This window comes from Pristiophorus japonicus, unplaced genomic scaffold (genome assembly GCF_044704955.1).
Source record: "Pristiophorus japonicus isolate sPriJap1 unplaced genomic scaffold, sPriJap1.hap1 HAP1_SCAFFOLD_269, whole genome shotgun sequence".
In the NCBI taxonomy this organism is placed as follows: Eukaryota; Metazoa; Chordata; class Chondrichthyes; family Pristiophoridae; genus Pristiophorus; species Pristiophorus japonicus.
In genome coordinates this window covers 710,007-724,239 of record NW_027252439.1, presented here as the reverse complement: position 1 = coordinate 724,239, position 14,233 = coordinate 710,007, and positions in this window count along the sequence as shown.

Here is a 14,233-nt window from a genome sequence, read left to right as displayed (position 1 = left end):
TTCACACTGGGTCACAGTGTAGGACCCGTGTGTTTAACCCTTTCACACTGGGTCACAGTGTGGGCCCCAGGTGTTTAACCGGTTCACACTGGGTCACATTGTGGGCCCCGGGTGTTTAACCTCTCACATTGGGTCACAGTGTGGGCCCTGGGTGTTTAACCCTTTCACACTGGGTCACAGTGCGAGCCCTGGGTGTTTAACCCTCTCACACTGGGTCACAGTGCGGGCCCCGGGTATTTAACACTTTTACACTCGGTCACAGTGTGGGCCCCAGGTGTTTAACCCTCTCACACTGGGTCACAGTGCAGGCCCCGGGTGTTTAACCCTTTCACACTGGGTCACAGTGTGGGCCCCGGGTGTTTAACCTCTTACACTGGGTCACAGTGTGGGCCCCAGGTGTTTAAACTCTCACACTGGGTCACAGTGCGGGCCCCGGGTGTTTAACCTCTCACACTGGGTCACAGTGTGGGCCCCGGGTGTTTAACCCTGTCACACTGGGTCACTGTGCGGGCCCTGGGTGTTTAACCCTCTCACATTGGGTCACAGTGCGGGCCCCGGGTGTTTAACCTCTCACACTGGGTCACAGTGTGGGCCCCGGGTGTTTAACCCTCTCACACTGGGTCATAGTGTGGTCCACGTGTGTTTAACCTCTCACACTGGGTCACAGTGTGGGCCCCGGGTGTTTAACCTCTCACACTGGGTTACAGTGTGGGCCCCGGGTGTTTAACCTTTCACACTGGGTCACAGTGTGGAACCAGGGTGTTTAACCATTTCACACTGGGTCACAGTGCGGGCCCGGGTATTTAACACTTTTACACTGGTTCACAGTGTGGGCCCCGGGTGTTTAACCCTCTCACACTGGGTCACAGTGCAGGTCCCGGGTGTTTAACCCTTTCACACTGGGTCACAGTGTGGGCCCCGGGTGTTTAACCTCTTACACTGGGTCACAGTGTGGGCCCCGGGTGTTTAACCTCTCACACTGGGTCACAGTGTGGGCCCCGGGTGTTTAAGCCTGTCACACTGGATCACAGTGCGGGCCCCGGGTGTTTAACCCTTTCACACTGGGTCACAGTGTAGGCCCCGTGTGTTTAACCCTTTCACACTGAGCCACAGTATGGGCCCCGGGTGTTTAACCATTTCACACTGGGTCACAGTGTGGGCCCCGGGTGTTTAACCATTTCACACTGGGTCACTGTGCGGGCCCTGGGTGTTTAACCCTCTCACATTGGGTCACAGTGCGGGCCCCGGATGTTTAACTTCTCACACTGGGTCACAATGTGGGCCCTGGGTGTTTAACCCTCTCACACTGGGTCATAGTGTGGGCCACGTGTGTTTAACCTCTCACACTGGGTCACAGTGTGGGCCCCGGGTGTTTAACGTCTCACACTGGGTTACAGTGTGGGCCCCGGGTGTTTAACCTTTCACACTGGGTCACAGTGTGGACCCTGGGTGTTTAACCATTTCCCACTGAGTCACACTGCGGGCCCCGGGTGTTTAACCATTTCACACAGGGTCGCAGTGTCGGCCCCTGGTGTTTAACCTCTCACACTGGGTCACAGTTTGGGCCCCGGGTGTTTAACCCTCTCACATTGGGTCACAGTGTGGGCCCCGGGTGTTTAACGTCTCACACTGGGTCACAGTATGGGCCCCGGGTGTTTAACCCTCTCACACTGGGTCATAGTGTGGGCCGCGGGTGTTTAACCCTTTCACACTGGGTCACAGTGCGGGCCCCAGGTGTTTAACCCTGTCACACTGGGTTACAGTGCGGGCCCCGGATGTTTAACCCTTTCACACTGGGTCACAGTGTGGGCCCCGGGTGTTTAACCCTTTCACACTGGGTCACAGTGTGGGCCCCAGGTGTTTACCCGTTTCACACTGGGTCACATTGTGGGCCCCGGGTGTTTAACCTCTCACATTGGGTCACAGTGTGGGCCCTGGGTGTTTAACCCTTTCACACTGGGTCACAGTGCGGGCCCTGGGTGTTTAACCCTCTCACACTGGGTCACAGTGCGGGCCCCGGGTATTTAACACTTTTATACTGGGTCACAGTGTGGGCCCCGGGTGTTTAACCTCTCACACTGGGTCACAGTGTGGGCTCTGGGTGTTTAACCCCTTCACACTGGGTCACAGTGTGGGCCCCGGGTGTTTAACCCTTTCACACTGGGTCACAGTGTAGGACCCGTGTGTTTAACCCTTTCACACTGGGTCACAGTGTGGGCCCCAGGTGTTTAACTGTTTCACACTGGGTCACATTGTGGGCCCCGGGTGTTTAACCTCTCACACTGGGTCACAGTGTGGGCCCTGGGTGTTTAACCCTTTCACACTGGGTCACAGTGCAGGCCCTGGGTGTTTAACCCTCTCACACTGGGTCACAGTGCGGGCCCGGGTATTTAACACTTTTACACTGGTTCACAGTGTGGGCCCCGGGTGTTTAACCCTCTCACACTGGGTCACAGTGCAGGTCCCGGGTGTTTAACCCTTTCACACTGGGTCACAGTGTGGGCCCCGGGTGTTTAACCCTTTCACACTGGGTCACAGTGTGGGCCCCGGGTGTTTAACCCTTTCACACTGGGTCACTGTGCGGGCCATGGGTGTTTAACCCTCTCACATTGGGTCACAGTGCGGGCCCCGGGTGTTTAATCTCTCACACTGGGTCACAGTTTGGGCCCTGGGTGTTTAACCCTCTCACACTGGGTCATAGTGTGGGCCACGCGTGTTTAACCTCTCACACTGGGTCACAGTGCGGGCCCCGGGTGTTTAACGTCTCACACTGGGTTACAGTGTGGGCCCCGGGTGTTTAACCTTTCACACTGGGTCACAGTGTGGACCCAGGGTGTTTAACCATTTCACACAGGGTCGCAGTGTCGGCCCCTGGTGTTTAACCTCTCACACTGGGTCACAGTTTGGGCCCCGGGTGTTTAACCCTCTCACATTGGGTCACAGTGCGGGCCCCGGGTGTTTAACCTCTCACACTGGGTCACAGTATGGGCCCCGGGTGTTTAACCCTCTCACACTGGGTCATAGTGTGGGCCGCGGGTGTTTAACCCTTTCACACTGGGTCACAGTGCGGGCCCCAGGTGTTTAACCCTTTCCCACTGGGTCACAGTGCGGGCCCCGGGTGTTTAACCCTGTCACACTGGGTCACAGTGCGGGCCCCGGATGTTTAACCCTTTCACACTGGGTCACAGTGTGGGCCCCGGGTGTTTAACCCTTTCACACTGGGTCACAGTGTAGGACCCGTGTGTTTAACCCTTTCACACTGGGTCACAGTGTGGGCCCCAGGTGTTTAACCGTTTCACACTGGGTCACATTGTGGGCCCCGGGTGTTTAACCTCTCACATTGGGTCACAGTGTGGGCCCTGGGTGTTTAACCCTTTCACACTGGGTCACAGTGCGGGCCCCGGGTGTTTAACCCTTTCAGACTGGGTCACAATGTGGGCCCCGGGTGTTTAACCTCTCACACTGGGTCACAGTGTCGGCCCCGGGTGTTTAATCCTTTCACACTGGGTCACAGTGCGGGTTCTTAATATTTAACACTTTCACACTGGGTCACAGTGTGGACCCAGGGTGTTTAACCATTTCACACAGGGTCGCAGTGTCGGCCCCTGGTGTTTAACCTCTCACACTGGGTCACAGTTTGGGCCCCGGGTGTTTAACCCTCTCACATTGGGTCACAGTGCGGGCCCCGGGTGTTTAACCTCTTACACTGGGTCACAGTGTGGGCCCCAGGTGTTTAAACTCTCACACTGGGTCACAGTGCGGGCCCCGGGTGTTTAACCTCTCACACTGGGTCACAGTGTGGGCCCCGGGTGTTTAAGCCTGTCACACTGGATCACAGTGCGGGCCCCGGGTGTTTAACCCTCTCACACTGGGTCATAGTGTGGGCCACGTGTGTTTAACCTCTCACACTGGGTCACAGTGTGGGCCCCGGGTGTTTAACGTCTCACACTGGGTTACAGTGTGGGCCCCGGGTGTTTAACCTTTCACACTGGGTCACAGTGTGGACCCAGGGTGTTTAACCATTTCACACTGAGTCACAGTGCGGGCCCCGGGTGTTTAACCCTTTCACACAGGGTCGCAGTGTCGGCCGCTGGTGTTTAACCTCTCACACTGGGTCACAGCTTGGGCCCCGGGTGTTTAACCCTCTCACATTGGGTCACAGTGCGGGCCCCGGGTGTTTAACCTCTCACACTGGGTCACAGTATGGGCCCCGGGTGTTTAACCCTCTCACACTGGGTCATAGTGTGGGCCGCGGGTGTTTAACCCTTTCACACTGGGTCACAGTGCGGGCCCCAGGTGTTTAACCCTTTCCCACTGGGTCACAGTGCGGGCCCCGGGTGTTTAACCCTGTCACACTGGGTCACAGTGCGGGCCCCGGATGTTTAACCCTTTCACACTGGGTCACAGTGTGGGCCCCGGGTGTTTAACCCTTTCACACTGGGTCACAGTGTAGGACCCGTGTGTTTAACCCTTTCACACTGGGTCACAGTGTGGGCCCCAGGTGTTTAACCGGTTCACACTGGGTCACATTGTGGGCCCCGGGTGTTTAACCTCTCACATTGGGTCACAGTGTGGGCCCTGGGTGTTTAACCCTTTCACACTGGGTCACAGTGCAAGCCCTGGGTGTTTAACCCTCTCACACTGGGTCACAGTGCGGGCCCCGGGTATTTAACACTTTTACACTCGGTCACAGTGTGGGCCCCAGGTGTTTAACCCTCTCACACTGGGTCACAGTGCAGGCCCCGGGTGTTTAACCCTTTCACACTGGGTCACAGTGTGGGCCCCGGGTGTTTAACCTCTTACACTGGGTCACAGTGTGGGCCCCAGGTGTTTAAACTCTCACACTGGGTCACAGTGCGGGCCCCGGGTGTTTAACCTCTCACACTGGGTCACAGTGTGGGCCCCGGGTGTTTAACCCTGTCACACTGGATCACAGTGCGGGCCCCGGGTGTTTAACCCTTTCACACTGGGTCACAGTGTAGGCCCCGTGTGTTTTACCCTTTCACACTGAGCCACAGTATGGGCCCCGGGTGTTTAACCCTTTCACACTGGGTCACTGTGCGGGCCCTGGGTGTTTAACCCTCTCACATTGGGTCACAGTGCGGGCCCCGGGTGTTTAACCTCTCACACTGGGTCACAGTGTGGGCCCCGGGTGTTTAACCCTCTCACACTGGGTCATAGTGTGGTCCACGTGTGTTTAACCTCTCACACTGGGTCACAGTGTGGGCCCCGGGTGTTTAACCTCTCACACTGGGTTACAGTGTGGGCCCCGGGTGTTTAACCTTTCACACTGGGTCACAGTGTGGAACCAGGGTGTTTAACCATTTCACACTGGGTCACAGTGCGGGCCCGGGTATTTAACACTTTTACACTGGTTCACAGTGTGGGCCCCGGGTGTTTAACCCTCTCACACTGGGTCACAGTGCAGGTCCCGGGGGTTTAACCCTTTCACACTGGGTCACAGTGTGGGCCCCGGGTGTTTAACCTCTTACACTGGGTCACAGTGTGGGCCCCAGGTGTTTAAACTCTCACACTGGGTCACAGTGAGGGCCCCGGGTGTTTAACCTCTCACACTGGGTCACAGTGTGGGCCCCGGGTGTTTAAGCCTGTCACACTGGATCACAGTGCGGGCCCCGGGTGTTTAACCCTTTCACACTGGGTCACAGTGTAGGCCCCGTGTGTTTAACCCTTTCACACTGAGCCACAGTATGGGCCCCGGGTGTTTAACCATTTCACACTGGGTCACAGTGTGGGCCCCGGGTGTTTAACCCTTTCACACTGGGTCACTGTGCGGGCCCTGGGTGTTTAACCCTCTCACATTGGGTCACAGTGCGGGCCCCGGGTGTTTAACTTCTCACACTGGGTCACAGTGTGGGCCCTGGGTGTTTAACCCTCTCACACTGGGTCATAGTGTGGGCCACGTGTGTTTAACCTCTCACACTGGGTCACAGTGTGGGCCCCGGGTGTTTAACGTCTCACACTGGGTTACAGTGTGGGCCCCGGGTGTTTAACCTTTCACACTGGGTCACAGTGTGGACCCAGGGTGTTTAACCATTTCACACTGAGTCACACTGCGGGCCCCGGGTGTTTAACCATTTCACACAGGGTCGCAGTGTCGGCCCCTGGTGTTTAACCTCTCACACTGGGTCACAGTTTGGGCCCCGGGTGTTTAACCCTCTCACATTGGGTCACAGTGTGGGCCCCGGGTGTTTAACGTCTCACACTGGTTCACAGTATGGGCCCCGGGTGTTTAACCCTCTCACACTGGTCATAGTGTGGGCCGCGGGTGTTTAACCCTTTCACACTGGGTCACAGTGCGGGCCCCAGGTGTTTAACCCTTTCCCACTGGGTCACAGTGCGGGCCCCGGGTGTTTAACCCTGTCACACTGGGTTACAGTGCGGGCCCCGGGTATTTAACACTTTTACACTCGGTCACAGTGTGGGCCCCAGGTGTTTAACCCTCTCACACTGGGTCACAGTGCAGGCCCCGGGTGTTTTACCCTTTCACACTGAGCCACAGTATGGGCCCCGGGTGTTTAACCCTTTCACACTGGGTCACTGTGCGGGCCCTGGGTGTTTAACCCTCTCACATTGGGTCACAGTGCGGGCCCCGGGTGTTTAACCTCTCACACTGGGTCACAGTGTGGGCCCCGGGTGTTTAACCCTCTCACACTGGGTCATAGTGTGGTCCACGTGTGTTTAACCTCTCACACTGGGTCACAGTGTGGGCCCCGGGTGTTTAACCTCTCACACTGGGTTACAGTGTGGGCCCCGGGTGTTTAACCTTTCACACTGGGTCACAGTGTGGAACCAGGGTGTTTAACCATTTCACACTGGGTCACAGTGCGGGCCCGGGTATTTAACACTTTTACACTGGTTCACAGTGTGGGCCCCGGGTGTTTAACCCTCTCACACTGGTTCACAGTGCAGGTCCCGGGTGTTTAACCCTTTCACACTGGGTCACAGTGTGGGCCCCGGGTGTTTAACCTCTTACACTGGGTCACAGTGTGGGCCCCAGGTGTTTAAACTCTCACACTGGGTCACAGTGAGGGCCCCGGGTGTTTAACCTCTCACACTGGGTCACAGTGTGGGCCCCGGGTGTTTAAGCCTGTCACACTGGATCACAGTGCGGGCCCCGGGTGTTTAACCCTTTCACACTGGGTCACAGTGTAGGCCCCGTGTGTTTAACCCTTTCACACTGAGCCACAGTATGGGCCCCGGGTGTTTAACCATTTCACACTGGGTCACAGTGTGGGCCCCGGGTGTTTAACCCTTTCACACTGGGTCACTGTGCGGGCCCTGGGTGTTTAACCCTCTCACATTGGGTCACAGTGCGGGCCCCGGGTGTTTAACTTCTCACACTGGGTCACAGTGTGGGCCCTGGGTGTTTAACCCTCTCACACTGGGTCATAGTGTGGGCCACGTGTGTTTAACCTCTCACACTGGGTCACAGTGTGGGCCCCGGGTGTTTAACGTCTCACACTGGGTTACAGTGTGGGCCCCGGGTGTTTAACCTTTCACACTGGGTCACAGTGTGGACCCAGGGTGTTTAACCATTTCACACTGAGTCACACTGCGGGCCCCGGGTGTTTAACCATTTCACACAGGGTCGCAGTGTCGGCCCCTGGTGTTTAACCTCTCACACTGGGTCACAGTTTGGGCCCCGGGTGTTTAACCCTCTCACATTGGGTCACAGTGTGGGCCCCGGGTGTTTAACGTCTCACACTGGGTCACAGTATGGGCCCCGGGTGTTTAACCCTCTCACACTGGGTCATAGTGTGGGCCGCGGGTGTTTAACCCTTTCACACTGGGTCACAGTGCGGGCCCCAGGTGTTTAACCCTTTCCCACTGGGTCACAGTGCGGGCCCCGGGTGTTTAACCCTGTCACACTGGGTTACAGTGCGGGCCCCGGATGTTTAACCCTTTCACACTGGGTCACAGTGTGGGCCCCGGGTGTTTAACCCTTTCACACTGGGTCACAGTGTAGGACCCGTGTGTTTAACCCTTTCACACTGGGTCACAGTGTGGGCCCCAGGTGTTTAACCGTTTCACACTGGGTCACATTGTGGGCCCCGGGTGTTTAACCTCTCACATTGGGTCACAGTGTGGGCCCTGGGTGTTTAACCCTTTCACACTGGGTCACAGTGCGGGCCCTGGGTGTTTAACCCTCTCACACTGGGTCACAGTGCGGGCCCCGGGTATTTAACACTTTTATACTGGGTCACAGTGTGGGCCCCGGGTGTTTAACCTCTCACACTGGGTCATAGTGTGGGCTCTGGGTGTTTAACCCTTTCACACTGGGTCACAGTGTGGGCCCCGGGTGTTTAACCCTTTCACACTGGGTCACAGTGTAGGACCCGTGTGTTTAACCCTTTCACACTGGGTCACAGTGTGGGCCCCAGGTGTTTAACCGTTTCACACTGGGTCACATTGTGGGCCCCGGGTGTTTAACCTCTCACACTGGGTCACAGTGCGGGCCCCGGGTGTTTAACCTCTCACACTGGGTCACAGTGTGGGCCCCGGGTGTTTAAGCCTGTCACACTGGATCACAGTGCGGGCCCCGGGTGTTTAACCCTCTCACACTGGGTCATAGTGTGGGCCACGTGTGTTTAACCTCTCACACTCGGTCACAGTGTGGGCCCCGGGTGTTTAACGTCTCACACTGGGTTACAGTGTGGGCCCCGGGTGTTTAACCTTTCATACTGGGTCACAGTGTGGACCCAGGGTGTTTAACCATTTCACACTGAGTCACAGTGCGGGCCCCGGGTGTTTAACCCTTTCACACAGGGTCGCAGTGTCGGCCGCTGGTGTTTAACCTCTCACACTGGGTCACAGCTTGGGCCCCGGGTGTTTAACCCTCTCACATTGGGTCACAGTGCGGGCCCCGGGTGTTTAACCTCTCACACTGGGTCACAGTATGGGCCCCGGGTGTTTAACCCTCTCACACTGGGTCATAGTGTGGGCCGCGGGTGTTTAACCCTTTCACACTGGGTCACAGTGCGGGCCCCAGGTGTTTAACCCTTTCCCACTGGGTCACAGTGCGGGACCCGGGTGTTTAACCCTGTCACACTGGGTCACAGTGCGGGCCCCGGATGTTTAACCCTTTCACACTGGGTCACAGTGTGGGCCCCGGGTGTTTAACCCTTTCACACTGGGTCACAGTGTAGGACCCGTGTGTTTAACCCTTTCACACTGGGTCACAGTGTGGGCCCCAGGTGTTTAACCGGTTCACACTGGGTCACATTGTGAGCCCCGGGTGTTTAACCTCTCACATTGGGTCACAGTGTGGGCCCTGGGTGTTTAACCCTTTCATACTGGGTCACAGTGCGAGCCCTGGGTGTTTAACCCTCTCACACTGGGTCACAGTGCGGGCCCCGGGTATTTAACACTTTTACACTCGGTCACAGTGTGGGCCCCAGGTGTTTAACCCTCTCACACTGGGTCACAGTGCAGGCCCCGGGTGTTTAACCCTTTCACACTGGGTCACAGTGTGGGCCCCGGGTGTTTAACCTCTTACACTGGGTCACAGTGTGGGCCCCAGGTGTTTAAACTCTCACACTGGGTCACAGTGCGGGCCCCGGGTGTTTAACCTCTCACACTGGGTCACAGTGTGGGCCCCGGGTGTTTAACCCTGTCACACTGGATCACAGTGCGGGCCCCGGGTGTTTAACCCTTTCACACTGGGTCACAGTGTAGGCCCCGTGTGTTTTACCCTTTCACACTGAGCCACAGTATGGGCCCCGGGTGTTTAACCCTTTCACACTGGGTCACTGTGCGGGCCCTGGGTGTTTAACCCTCTCACATTGGGTCACAGTGCGGGCCCCGGGTGTTTAACCTCTCACACTGGGTCACAGTGTGGGCCCCGGGTGTTTAACCCTCTCACACTGGGTCATAGTGTGGTCCACGTGTGTTTAACCTCTCACACTGGGTCACAGTGTGGGCCCCGGGTGTTTAACCTCTCACACTGGGTTACAGTGTGGGCCCCGGGTGTTTAACCTTTCACACTGGGTCACAGTGTGGAACCAGGGTGTTTAACCATTTCACACTGGGTCACAGTGCGGGCCCGGGTATTTAACACTTTTACACTGGGTCACAGTGTGGGCCCCGGGTGTTTAACCTCTTACACTGGGTCACAGTGTGGGCCCCAGGTGTTTAAACTCTCACACTGGGTCACAGTGAGGGCCCCGGGTGTTTAACCTCTCACACTGGGTCACAGTGTGGGCCCCGGGTGTTTAAGCCTGTCACACTGGATCACAGTGCGGGCCCCGGGTGTTTAACCCTTTCACACTGGGTCACAGTGTAGGCCCCGTGTGTTTAACCCTTTCACACTGAGCCACAGTATGGGCCCCGGGTGTTTAACCATTTCACACTGGGTCACAGTGTGGGCCCCGGGTGTTTAACCCTTTCACACTGGGTCACTGTGCGGGCCCTGGGTGTTTAACCCTCTCACATTGGGTCACAGTGCGGGCCCCGGGTGTTTAACTTCTCACACTGGGTCACAGTGTGGGCCCTGGGTGTTTAACCCTCTCACACTGGGTCATAGTGTGGGCCACGTGTGTTTAACCTCTCACACTGGGTCACAGTGTGGGCCCCGGGTGTTTAATGTCTCACACTGGGTTACAGTGTGGGCCCCGGGTGTTTAACCTTTCACACTGGGTCACAGTGTGGACCCAGGGTGTTTAACCATTTCACACTGAGTCACACTGCGGGCCCCGGATGTTTAACCATTTCACACAGGGTCGCAGTGTCGGCCCCTGGTGTTTAACCTCTCACACTGGGTCACAGTTTGGGCCCCGGGTGTTTAACCCTCTCACATTGGGTCACAGTGTGGGCCCCGGGTGTTTAACGTCTCACACTGGGTCACAGTATGGGCCCCGGGTGTTTAACCCTCTCACACTGGGTCATAGTGTGGGCCGCGGGTGTTTAACCCTTTCACACTGGGTCACAGTGCGGGCCCCAGGTGTTTAACCCTTTCCCACTGGGTCACAGTGCGGGCCCCGGGTGTTTAACCCTGTCACACTGGGTTACAGTGCGGGCCCCGGATGTTTAACCCTTTCACACTGGGTCACAGTGTGGGCCCCGGGTGTTTAACCCTTTCACACTGGGTCACAGTGTAGGACCCGTGTGTTTAACCCTTTCACACTGGGTCACAGTGTGGGCCCCAGGTGTTTAACCGTTTCACACTGGGTCACATTGTGGGCCCCGGGTGTTTAACCTCTCACATTGGGTCACAGTGTGGGCCCTGGGTGTTTAACCCTTTCACACTGGGTCACAGTGCGGGCCCTGGGTGTTTAACCCTCTCACACTGGGTCACAGTGCGGGCCCCGGGTATTTAACACTTTTATACTGGGTCACAGTGTGGGCCCCGGGTGTTTAACCTCTCACACTGGGTCATAGTGTGGGCTCTGGGTGTTTAACCCTTTCACACTGGGTCACAGTGTGGGCCCCGGGTGTTTAACCCTTTCACACTGGGTCAGTGTAGGACCCGTGTGTTTAACCCTTTCACACTGGGTCACAGTGTGGGCCCCAGGTGTTTAACCGTTTCACACTGGGTCACATTGTGGGCCCCGGGTGTTTAACCTCTCACACTGGGTCACAGTGTGGGCCCTGGGTGTTTAACCCTTTCACACTGGGTCACAGTGCAGGCCCTGGGTGTTTAACCCTCTCACACTGGGTCACAGTGCGGGCCCGGGTATTTAACACTTTTACACTGGTTCACAGTGTGGGCCCCGGGTGTTTAACCCTCTCACACTGGGTCACAGTGCAGGTCCCGGGTGTTTAACCCTTTCACACTGGGTCACAGTGTGGGCCCCAGGTGTTTAACCCTTTCACACTGGGTCACAGTGTGGGCCCCGGGTGTTTAACCCTTTCACACTGGGTCACTGTGCGGGCCATGGGTGTTTAACCCTCTCACATTGGGTCACAGTGCGGGCCCCGGGTGTTTAATCTCTCACATTGGGTCACAGTTTGGGCCCTGGGTGTTTAACCCTCTCACACTGGGTCATAGTGTGGGCCACGCGTGTTTAACCTCTCACACTGGGTCACAGTGCGGGCCCCGGGTGTTTAACGTCTCACACTGGGTTACAGTGTGGGCCCCGGGTGTTTAACCTTTCACACTGGGTCACAGTGTGGACCCAGGGTGTTTAACCATTTCACACAGGGTCGCAGTGTCGGCCCCTGGTGTTTAACCTCTCACACTGGGTCACAGTTTGGGCCCCGGGTGTTTAACCCTCTCACATTGGGTCACAGTGCGGGCCCCGGGTGTTTAACCTCTCACACTGGGTCACAGTATGGGCCCCGGGTGTTTAACCCTCTCACACTGGGTCATAGTGTGGGCCGCGGGTGTTTAACCCTTTCACACTGGGTCACAGTGCGGGCCCCAGGTGTTTAACCCTTTCCCACTGGGTCACAGTGCGGGCCCCGGGTGTTTAACCCTGTCACACTGGGTCACAGTGCGGGCCCCGGATGTTTAACCCTTTCACACTGGGTCACAGTGTGGGCCCCGGGTGTTTAACCCTTTCACACTGGGTCACAGTGTAGGACCCGTGTGTTTAACCCTTTCACACTGGGTCACAGTGTGGGCCCCAGGTGTTTCACCGTTTCACACTGGGTCACATTGTGGGCCCCGGGTGTTTAACCTCTCACATTGGGTCACAGTGTGGGCCATGGGTGTTTAACCCTTTCACACTGGGTCACAGTGCGGGCCCTGGGTGTTTAACCCTCTCACACTGGGTCACAGTGCGGGCCCCGGGTATTTAACACTTTTACACTGGGTCACAGTGTGGGCCCCGGGTGTTTAACCTCTCACACTGGGTCACAGTGTGGGCCCTGGGTGTTTAACCCTTTCACACTGGGTCACAGTGTGGGCCCCAGGTGTTTAACCGTTTCACACTGGGTCACTGTGCGGGCCATGGGTGTTTAACCCTCTCACATTGGGTCACTGTGCGGGCCCCGGGTGTTTAACCTCTCACACTGGGTCACAGTGTGGGCCCCGGGTGTTTAACCCTCTCACACTGGGTCATAGTGTGGGCCACGTGTGTTTAACCTCTCACACTGGGTCACAGTGTGGGCCCCGGGTGTTTAACGTCTCACACTGGGTTACAGTGTGGGCCCCGGGTGTTTAACCTTTCACACTGGGTCACAGTGTGGACCCAGGGTGTTTAACCATTTCACACTGAGTCACAGTGCAGGCCCCGGGTGTTTAACCCTTTCACACAGGGTCGCAGTGTCGGCCCCTGGTGTTTAACCTCTCACACTGGGTCACAGTTTGGGCCCCGGGTGTTTAACCCTCTCACATTGGGTCACAGTGCGGGCCCCGGGTGTTTAACCTCTCACACTGGGTCACAGTATGGGCCCCGGGTGTTTAACCCTCTCACACTGGGTCATAGTGTGGGCCGCGGGTGTTTAACCCTTTCACACTGGGTCACAGTGCGGGCCCCAGGTGTTTAACCCTTTCCCACTGGGTCACAGTGCGGGCCCCGGGTGTTTAACCCTGTCACACTGGGTCACAGTGCGGGCCCCGGATGTTTAACCCTTTCACACTGGGTCACAGTGTAGGCCCCGGGTGTTTAACCCTTTCACACTGGGTCACAGTGTAGGACCCGTGTGTTTAAGCCTTTCACACTGGGTCACAGTGTGGGCCCCAGGTGTTTAACCGTTTCACACTGGGTCACATTGTGGGCCCCGGGTGTTTAACCTCTCACATTGGGTCACAGTGTGGGTCCTGGGTGTTTAACCCTTTCACACTGGGTCACAGTGCGGGCCCTGGGTGTTTAACCCTCTCACACTGGGTCATAGTGTGGGCCACGCGTGTTTAACCTCTCACACTGGGTCACAGTGCGGGCCCCGGGTGTTTAACGTCTCACACTGGGTTACAGTTTGGGCCCCGGGTGTTTAACCTTTCACACTGGGTCACAGTGTGGACCCAGGGTGTTTAACCATTTCACACAGGGTCGCAGTGTCGGCCCCTGGTGTTTAACCTCTCACACTGGGTCACAGTTTGGGCCCCGGGTGTTTAACCCTCTCACATTGGGTCACAGTGCGGGCCCCGGGTGTTTAACCTCTCACACTGGGTCACAGTATGGGCCCCGGGTGTTTAACCCTCTCACACTGGGTCATAGTGTGGGCTGCGGGTGTTTAACCCTTTCACACTGGGTCACAGTGCGGGCCCCAGGTGTTTAACCCTTTCCCACTGGGTCACAGTGCGGGCCCCGGGTGTTTAACCCTGTCACAC